Below are 10,845 nucleotides of genomic sequence, written 5' to 3' on the forward strand. Positions count from 1 at the left end.
TACTGCTTATAGTGAGTAAATCAAGGCCAAGATTATAAATTATTAATAAATAAAAAAAATTATAATTAACTAATCAGAATAATACAAGAATTATATATAAAAAAAAGATTATTAAAATTTTAAGAAATAAATCTAACCTGCTTTATAAATATCAGATATTTTATATAATTTTATATAAAGTATATAATAACTCTGAATATTTATAAAAATAAGAATTTTTATATAAATAAATAAGAATTTAATTAATAAAATAAAAGTAATTTCTCTAATTAATATATTTTTCTAGATTTCTATATATATAAAACTGTTAATTTAATTAATTTTATTAATTTATTTAAATTAGGCCTTCGATATTTTTTATATTTAGATAATAAATAAACTTTTAGAATTTTTAATTATTAAGCTATTTGATTAATCTATTTATAAATATTTTATTAATTAAAATCTATTTTATTTTAATTTTATTTATATTAATTTATTATTTTTATTAATTTTTATAAATATCCACGTGCTTGAGTTTTATATGGTATAGTAAATATAGATTTATTAAAATTTATATAATTTATATATTATTATAATAAATATAAATAGGTTGGTCTGGATTAAATTAAATAATTTTAAAAATTTAAATTTATTATAAAAATTACTTACTAGCTTAAGTAAAGAATAAAAATTTAATTTTTATAATAAATAAAATTACTGTTTTTTATTTTCTTAATATTTTATTAATTAATTTATTAAAAAGTTTACTTATATAAATCTCTGAGCTGGTTTTATTTATATTATCTATAAATATTATATTACTAGTTATTTAAAAAATTAGGCTTTTTTTATCTATCTAATTTAAATATTTAATACAGAGATATCTTGATCTATATAAATAAGATATTATATAATTTACAGTATTTTAATATTTTAATAATAAATTTAATAAATATTTACTAAGTGCCTGTACTGGCTTTATAATCTTTAGTTATAAAATTATAATTATATATAATAAAGATTTGATTTTTTACTAATATAATTTAATTTTAGCAGGGTTTGCGTGGTTTAATTTATTTAATTTTTAAAGATTTATAATATAGGATGTTTTCAGTGATTTTTGTCTAGTTATATTGAATTAATAACTATTTTTTTAATATAATCTGCCTGTAAAATCTATAATTTTTGTTATTTTCTGTTATAAATAATATTAATATTCAAGAATTTTATTACTTTATCTATTTCTTTTATTCTATATATATTTATTAATTGATTTTTAAAATCCTTAAATATTTTCTGATTTTTTCAGTAGAAAATTATAATGATATTATTAACAAAAATAATTAAAATAATATAATTATTTATAAAGATATAGAGATCTTTATTTACTAGTTATAATCTTAATTTTATAAAGATTTTCTTAATTATTTATTATTATAATAATAAAAACTTTTATAATTTATATAAGATCTTATTTAATTTTAGTATCTTTTCTTTAGCTGTAAAGCTAGGTAAAAATAATATATAAATTTCTTTATTTATTTTACTGTTTAAAAAGATATTCACAGCATTTATTTAAAAGATTTCAAGATTAAATACTATAATTATTATAAATATTATTCTTAGAATCTGGAATTTTAAGATTAAGACTCTAGTTTTTTTTTAAAATAAGATTAACTATAGATCTTTCTGTATATAAATTTAGACTTTAAATTTTAATAAATTAGTATTTTCATTAAATTTATATATAAAAACTTATTTTAATAAAAAAATTTAATAATTTTTAATTTTTTTTCTGATATAGAAATCCATGTTTATATTATTCATAATTACTAATATTTAATTTTTATAGCTTTTATAAATTTCTGCTGGTATAGGTACTTTTATAATTCTTTCTAATTTACTGGAGATAGTAGAAGATTATATTTTTATAATTTTAAAGTTAAGATTTTATCTATAATTCTTATTAAAAATGATTATAGAAATAATTTTATTATAAAATTTCAGGCTTGTTTTAAGAATCCAGGGTCTGGTAATTCTGATTAATTTTATTTCCAGTTAAATCCTAATTTTTCAATAATATTAGTATTATTAATAAAAACCATTAATAATATAGATAATAAAATTAATAGCTAATCTTCTAAAATTTAATCTGTTTGGCTATTTTACTTAATTTCATTAATCTGGTTAATTTCATTAATTTCATTATTTTATTATTTTTATTATTTTCATTATTTTCATTATTTTTATTATTTTCATTATTTTTATTATTTTTATTATTTTTATTATTTTTATTATTTTTATTATTTTTATTATTTTTATTATTTTTATTATTTTTATTATTTTTATTATTTTTATTATTTTTATTATTTTTATTATTTTTATTATTTTTATTATTTTTATTATTTTTATTATTTTTATTATTTTTATTATTTTTATTATTTCTTTAATTTTCTTCTTTAAAAATTCTTGAATTATTTTCTTTTATATTCATTTACTGGGATTCTTGAATATTTGAATTTTTATTAATAAAATTAATAATTTTATTTAATTCTTCTGGATTTAAAGCTTTGGATTAGTTATATTTTAAATTATCTTTATAAAATTCCTCTATATTACCACGCGAATGGCTATATATTAAATTTTTATTAAATATATAATCTCTTATTGATATAATTTTTTATTTTATAGAAATCCATATTCTCTAGATATTTAATATTATATAACTAATTAAATAATTAATCAGGACTTAGAAATTTAGCTTACTAAATCTAGATAATTTAATAATCTATATATAAACTTTTAAGTTATATTACTTGAGATTTACTAAATTAAATTTCTTATATAAGAAATTAAATAGATTATCTAAATATTTATATAATTTATTATATAAGATTTTCTAATTATTTACTTTATTTAATATTTTATTTAATATATATATTGTTGCCTCTGCTGCCTCGGGCTATAAAAAATAAGATAATTCTAAATTAATTATTAAAATTTAGATTTTTTAAGAAATTAAGACTCCAGTTCTTTCTGTAAAAATATTTTATTTAAATTAATTCTTAAAATTTTAAATAACTAAAATACCTGTTTCTTTATAAAATATTAAATAATTAAATAAATTAGGATCTCTGTCTAAGTAAAAATATCAAGAATTAATCTTAAATTAATTTTTTATAAATTATACTATTTATATCAGAGATTAATGAATATCTGATTTATTTATTAAGATTTGGCCCAGATAGTATTTTATAAATAAATAATATATATAATTTATATATTACTTATTTTTTATACTTAGAGGTATATGAATAAGATCTTAATATAAATAATTAAATAATATTTAACTTATTTATATTAGTCACTGTAAAATCTGATTTAAATTTATTATCTAATATATTTTATAAAGATTAAATTTATCTGCTTTTAAAGAAGTATTTAAGTAAATATTTATAATTAAATTTTTAATATTTTTTATAATTTCTTCGTCTGGGTGGTTTAAATATTAATATTAAAAATAAATATTATCTTTTAATTAAATTAGATTTACATTATTTATATAATTAATTAAATATTTATATTTTAGCTTATTTGCTGGTTTAATTTTTATTTAAAAAATTAACTAATTTTAGTTAAGTTTTTATATTTTATCTTATTTAATAAATAAAATATTTTTTTTAAATCTGTAAATTTATTAATTTTTATAGATTTTAAATATTTTTTTTTGAAATTTAAATATAAATTTCCTTTCTTTACCTTGCCGGCAGAGATAATATTTGAATAAAAATAAGATATATATATAATATTTTTTAATTTAAATTTAATTAGTTTATTCTATAGATAAATAGTAAAGATAAAATAAATTATATTAAATTTTTATATTTTTATATTTATATTACTAATTAAGACAGTTGTATTATTATTTACTAAAATATATTTATTAAAATATTATTAATTATTATAAACATGGATATCGGATCCTGTATTAAAAATCTAATTATTTATTAATTTATTAAATTTTTTGATTTTGAAGAATATATTTGCAAAGTAATAAAAGTAAATAAATTATTTAATTTTTTATTATTTTTTGAAAATTTTTTCTTTACTTTTTTAAAAATATATCAGAATTTATTATTTTTATATACTTTCTTGAATTTTTTAATAATTTCTGGGTCTGACTTTTAATTAGTAGATTATTTTACTTAATTTATATATGGATATTTATTAAAAAAGTGGATATTATTATTTAATTCTAATTTATAAGAGTATCTGGATTGTTTTACTAGCTTTAGATAATTAATTAAATTAGTAAAATTATTAGTTTAATTTTTAAAAATTATATTTATAATATTTAATAAAGATTTTAATTTTTATTTATAATTTTTACTAAATTTTCTGCATCTATAAGTCATCTTATAAAAATCAGGAATTAATCATGAATTTTTATTTAATTCAGTAATTTTTTTAAACTATATCATTGAAAATGTTAGTAAAAGATTTAAAATTATTCCAAAAAATTATATTATATATATAAAAATTATTAGATCTCTAATATTTATATCTATTTATATTCAGAATATAAATTTTCTTATATAGAAATATGAATTTCAAGACTTGAGCAGGGTAATATTTATAATAAATAATATTTTTAAATTAAATTATATTTTCTAGTTTTTATAATAGATGCTAATTTTTTCTTTAATATTTAAAGAATTTTATATATATTATTTATATCCAAAATCGATTGTTTGTGGAATTAAGATAATAAATTATATATAATTAATAAGATTATTAATATTCTAGTAGAAATTATTTAATATTTTTTAAAAAAAATTTTATAATCTTTTATATAATTATAGTAGATTTCTTATTTATTAATTAATAAATTAATTACTGTTTAAGCTATTTTCTTAATTTATTAAATTTTTAGCCTGTTTAATTATTTTAGCATTGCTAACTTATCTATAAGATTAAGATTAATATATTATTATACTTATTTTGCTTTAGCCAGGATTCTGATATTTTTAATCCATGCTAGTTAATTACAGAAGATAATTAGCTGGTTAATAAGTTTATTTATTTCTGTTATTATTATAGATATTTACTAGTTAAATCTTTATATAAGTAGATCTTTCAGTAGAGATAGACCAGGCTTATAATTATTAGTATTCCTGCCGGGGGAGGTCTGGAAGGATTAGATGGCTCAGAATTACTAGACTGAAAGAGATAGATAGTCTGGTATAAAAAGATTTAATATAAAAATAATAATGTCTCTTTGATTATATGACTACAGGAGGTATGGTCAGGTAATAATTATATAATTTAAAAAAATATAGTTAAATAATAATTATAAAATAATAATATATTCAGATCACGTGATACTAGTCCTAAATAGAAAACTAGATATTAATTCATAAAATATATAAAGATAAATATAATTAATAAACTTATTAAAGAGAAGTAATCTTACTATTTAAATAAAAAAAATAAATTCTGTAATAATTAATAAATAAATTAAATAATTTAAATAATTCAGAAGACTTTTTTTAAATATTTTAAGCAGAAAGATATAGCTTCTATTTATTTTTAATTTACTGTCTATAGTGAATAAATCTAGACCAGGATCATGAATTATTAATAAATAAAGAAATTATAATCAACTGATCAGAATAATATAAGAATCATATATAAAAGAGAGATTATTAGAATTTTAAGAAATAAGTCTAACCTGCTCTGTAAGTATCAGGTATCTCATATAATTTTGTATGAAGTATATAATAATGTCAAACCCTAGGATCACTTCCCTGTCCCTGTTAGCTTAGCTTCACTGGTATACGTACCGTCGAACTAGGTCAAGGAGGTATCAGACTGACAACTATCTAAGGATAACTGGTCTTGGACACGAGAAGAGAAGTAAGACCAGATAATACCGCGCAGTTATCTATAAATAAATACGGATGAGTATTTTATTACTAAGCTTCCAAATATATGATTACTTAAAGACAGTGTTATTGAATACAAAGAACAGAACTAACTAAGTATATGAGAGAATATCCTTATATATTCTATTCTCTATATACTATACCATATATCATTAGGTCTGTCGTATACCGCTATAATAGTTATAGACCAGGATGGTATATCATATATCATAGATCCATGTGTATACCATGGTCACGTGGTGCGTGGCCGTTCTGGATATTATAAAGATAATCAGGAATTATATTAAATAATAACTTAGCTTTATCTGAGTATTATTCTTTTCAGTGTTTTCTACCTGGCGAGTCTATTTTACTAGTAAATTAACTAGCAAAAATCTATAATATTATTTCTTCTTTTTCAAAATTTCTTGTTCTCAAGAAATATAAAGATATATATTCTCTTCTTATATATTAGCCGGGTCCTTCAGTTTCTTTTCTTCTTCAGGATAAGTCATTATGTCTTTATATAATTACTATAAAGAATATTACCATCAAGCTGACTGGATTATCTATAATAATATCCAGATTGAATTTTCTTATACTTGGTATGATTTCCACGGTCTTTCTTATTTTATAAATTCTAAAAACTGAAATTATGCGGCCTGTACTCGTCATGGTCGCAAGTATGAGAAGTATTTCTATAATAATTCTAAATAGAATAAATTTCAGTATAATAAAGAGAAAATAACTTAAGAGATTAAAAAAACTAAAAAGCAGATTAAGTAATTATTTATAAAAATAAAATATCTGTAAAAACATTGAAAATTCTTTAAGAATCATAGTAGTCAGATGCTAGATCATAACTTGAGTATATTAGATTTATTAGATAAAGAGAATTCTTTAAGCGCTGAGAATCTCCAGAAATTAAAATATTTAGTTAATAAATATAATATTACTTAATTTATTACTGTATCAGATAATCTTAGTCTGATTCAGTTAATTAATTTTCCTTTCTTCTGGATAAACTTTAATCTTACTGCTAGTAGTACTATTCTACAAGCTGGTAACAGCCTGTCAAATTCTTGATAAATTTCTATATATTTTCTGAGGTATCATACTCTTTTTATTTTATTAAATAATATAATTTATTACTGATTTTCTTATAATCTAGAATTCTTTCAACTTCGTATTCTTGTTTGCTGTTGTTGTTAATTTTTATATTTTCCGCGATTCTAGTGTTTTTTGGTGCGGGTTCTAATAATAAGATATAAAATACTGAGTAAATTCTATTTATTAATTTTAATAATCTTAGCTTATAATTGACTGGTTCTTTTTTTTTTTTAATAATAAATAATTCTAGTTTATGATAATTGAGTTTCTAGCTTGATTATTTTATTTTAATATTCTTACAGAGTAGGAATATTTTCTCTTCTTTTTTTAAATCAGATTTCTTTTTATATCAGTAATTATAATAAATTTTACTTCATAAATTCATGAATTCAATATCTCAGGATAATTAGATATATATATTTCCTGTAAATATAATAATATCTTCAGTTATATCAGTAACTGGTTGCTTTTCTATCAGTGTTTCGAGGAATCTTGAGTAATAACTATAATTAGTATAAAATAATAAGACTCTGATTATCAAATAATTAGCATTATTATAAGAAAACTATATTATAGGTAACAGGTCTGCTTAATTATTTTATTAATAATTAATATAATATCTTAGATACTACTTAATTATCTAGTTAATTCTCTTTATTTATCTGTTTGCCTGCAGATAATAAGCTGTTGTTATTTATTCTTTAATTTCCATGAGATCAGCGAGTGATTTCCAGAATTTTAAAATAAATAATTTATCTTTATTTAATATAATATACTTTAGTATCCTGTGATTTATAATAATATTTCCCAAAAATAGTTCTATTATTTATATTACTGTCATTGTTGTTTGGCTTAGTACGAGGTGGATATATTTAATGAAACAGTCAGTGATAACTGTAATAGTATTATATTTTTTTAATTCAGGTAGTGGACTAATGAAATTAATTATTATTTATTTTTATAATTATTATAATATTTTCTATATTTATATTTATCTATAGAATTAGTGCCTCGCGGGCTTGTTCTTAATATATATTTTATACTATTCTATATAATTACATATTTTTTATCTGAGATTCGGAATATAGTAATTTCTAATAATTAATTTCATGGTTTTTTTAACTTCTAAGTATTCTTTGAATAGCTTATTATAGTATATAGCTATGATCTCCATTCTTATATTAATTAGTATAAAAATTAATCTGTAAAAGTAAGCTAATCCTTTCTTATTAATAATAATTTTATCTAGTAAATCTTTACTTATTTCTTAGAGTACTTTATTATCTTTAGTGGTATCAGCTAGTCACTTAATTAAATTACTGTTTATTTCCAGTATTACTGCAAGATTAGCTTTATTATAGCTGATTAATTTATCTTTATTTTATTTTAAAATAACTGGCTTAATAGCCTTTTCTTTTATTTTATAATCTGATCTATAATTAAATATATCTGTATGTCCGTTTTCTATTTTCTTGCAGTGTATAATACAGAAATTATATTATAATAAAATTTTTATCTATCTTGCCTATCTTCTAATCAACTCTTTAATTATTATAAAGTAGATCAAGTTCTTATAATTTATTTTTATAATAATAATATATTTTACTTCTTTAAGATAAATCTTTTATTGCTTAAATATTATTATTATAGCTAGCAGTTCCTTATTATAAATATTATAATTAAATTCCGCCTGAACCAACTTTCTTAAGTAGAATATAATTAATCTAGATTTTCTGTTATCTTCTGGCTGCATTATACATATACTAATAATATAATCTAATATATCAGTTTTGATGGTAGTTTCCTTCTCTGGATCATACTGTACTAGTATTGGTAATATAGTAAGTCAGTATTTAATACTTTTAAATATATATTACTGCAGTTCTTTTTATTTATATTCTTTTATTTTCTTTATAAGCTTGAATAATAGTATTATATAAATAGTATATCCATCCACAAATTATTAATAGTAATTAACTAATTTAACAAATTATTATAATTTCTTTAAATTCTTGGATTAAGACTAATCCTGAATAATTTATATCTTAGCTTGCTTAATATAGATTTTTTTTATAAATATCTAGTATCCTAGGAACTCTGTTTCCTGTATATAAAATTTATATTTTTTAAGCTTATATTATAGCTTGTATAAGTATAGTTTATATAGAATAAATTTTATATATCTGATATACTTTTTCTCGGTTTTCAAGAAGATTAGAATATTATTTAAATAAATAATTATAAATTTATTAAGATGCTCTCCCAGTATTTTATTAATATATTACTAAAATAATGCGGGCGCGTTGGTAAGCCTAAATAATATAACTAAGTATTTATAATATTTATATTTTATTCTGAATATAGTTTTCCACTCTTCACCTTCCATAATATATATATAATAATATATATTAATAATATTAAGTTTGATAAACTATTTCATTTCTCATATCTTATCTTAGATTTTCGAGATCAAGGGTAAAGGATACTGATTCTTAATTATAATTATATTAAATAATTAATAATCTATATACAGTTATAGACTGTTATCTTTTTTTAATATAAATAAAACTTCATGCTCTGCAGATAATTTTAACAGTCTGATATTATTTTTTATTAATTAATTATTAATATATTCTTATAGCACCTGTAATTTCTTTTCAGATATTAAATAAATTTTTTTATATACTAGTAACTTTTCTTTCTCAAGGGGAATAATATAGTTATATTTTTTATACTGAGATAATTCAGGTTTTTCTAGCTATTTAAATAAATTTCTGAATCTTTTATACTGTGGCAGAATATACAGATTATTTCTAGTTATAACTAGAAATTTTTATAAATTTTTTAATTTTATATTATTATTCTCAGATCTCTATCCTTTCTAAGTCTCTATTAATTCTGTATTATTATATTTAAGTCTGTATTTGCTCTGAGTCTTTTAATTTATATTATTAGATCTAGATTTTTATTCCTGAGTTCCAGTTTTTATACTATTATTTTTATATTCCTGCACCTGTAACTCACTTCTCGGGTCAGTACTATTAGTATTATACTTATAATATTCTTTAATTATTACCAGTATCTATTCTAGTAATTTCTTAAATTAATCTTATTATACTGGCTTAGTTACTACTATTATTTATATAATAATATTCAAGATATTACTTTTCTCTGAATTCCCTCCAGTATCTGGTATATTAGATTTCTATAATATTTTTAATTTTTTTATAAATTACTTAGTCCTTACTCCAATCTCCTGCTGACTAGTAAATTATATAGATTCAGATTCCATATCTGGTTCTTGCTAATATCATCTTAGATAATTATAATTAATAAATTAAAGATTTTCAGTCTTCTAATTAATTTATAGATTATGATTCCTGAGCTATGGAATTCCTAACATAATATTATACTGTTCTAATGGTATTATGTTGAAATCTATATATTTAAAATAATTTATTATAGTTATAAGTACAGTCTCTGACTTGACTATTAATATAAGAGTTTCCAGATTCTTTCTATTCAGTCCAGTAATTATTTCTGGTTTTATTTTCTGTTTTCTGAGTATTCCAAGTTGCTGCATAAATTACAGATTTATAAAGTTTCTAGTTATACTAGAGTTAACTAGCATTTGAGCTGGTTATTCTAGTATAATTACTTAAATCTTCAGATACTTTTCTGATTTAATAATTACTAATTACTATTCTGGCTAATTTAATTCTGGTTAACTTGAATATCTCTATAAAAATTTTGAGTTTTTCACTTTCACTGCATAATATATTATATATTGATTGTCAAAGCAGGCTATCTAATATATTATTTTATAATA

The sequence above is a fragment of the Aspergillus eucalypticola genome, assembly GCF_003184535.1.
Source record: "Aspergillus eucalypticola CBS 122712 chromosome Unknown BO83scaffold_52, whole genome shotgun sequence".
NCBI lineage: Eukaryota > Fungi > Ascomycota > Eurotiomycetes > Eurotiales > Aspergillaceae > Aspergillus > Aspergillus eucalypticola.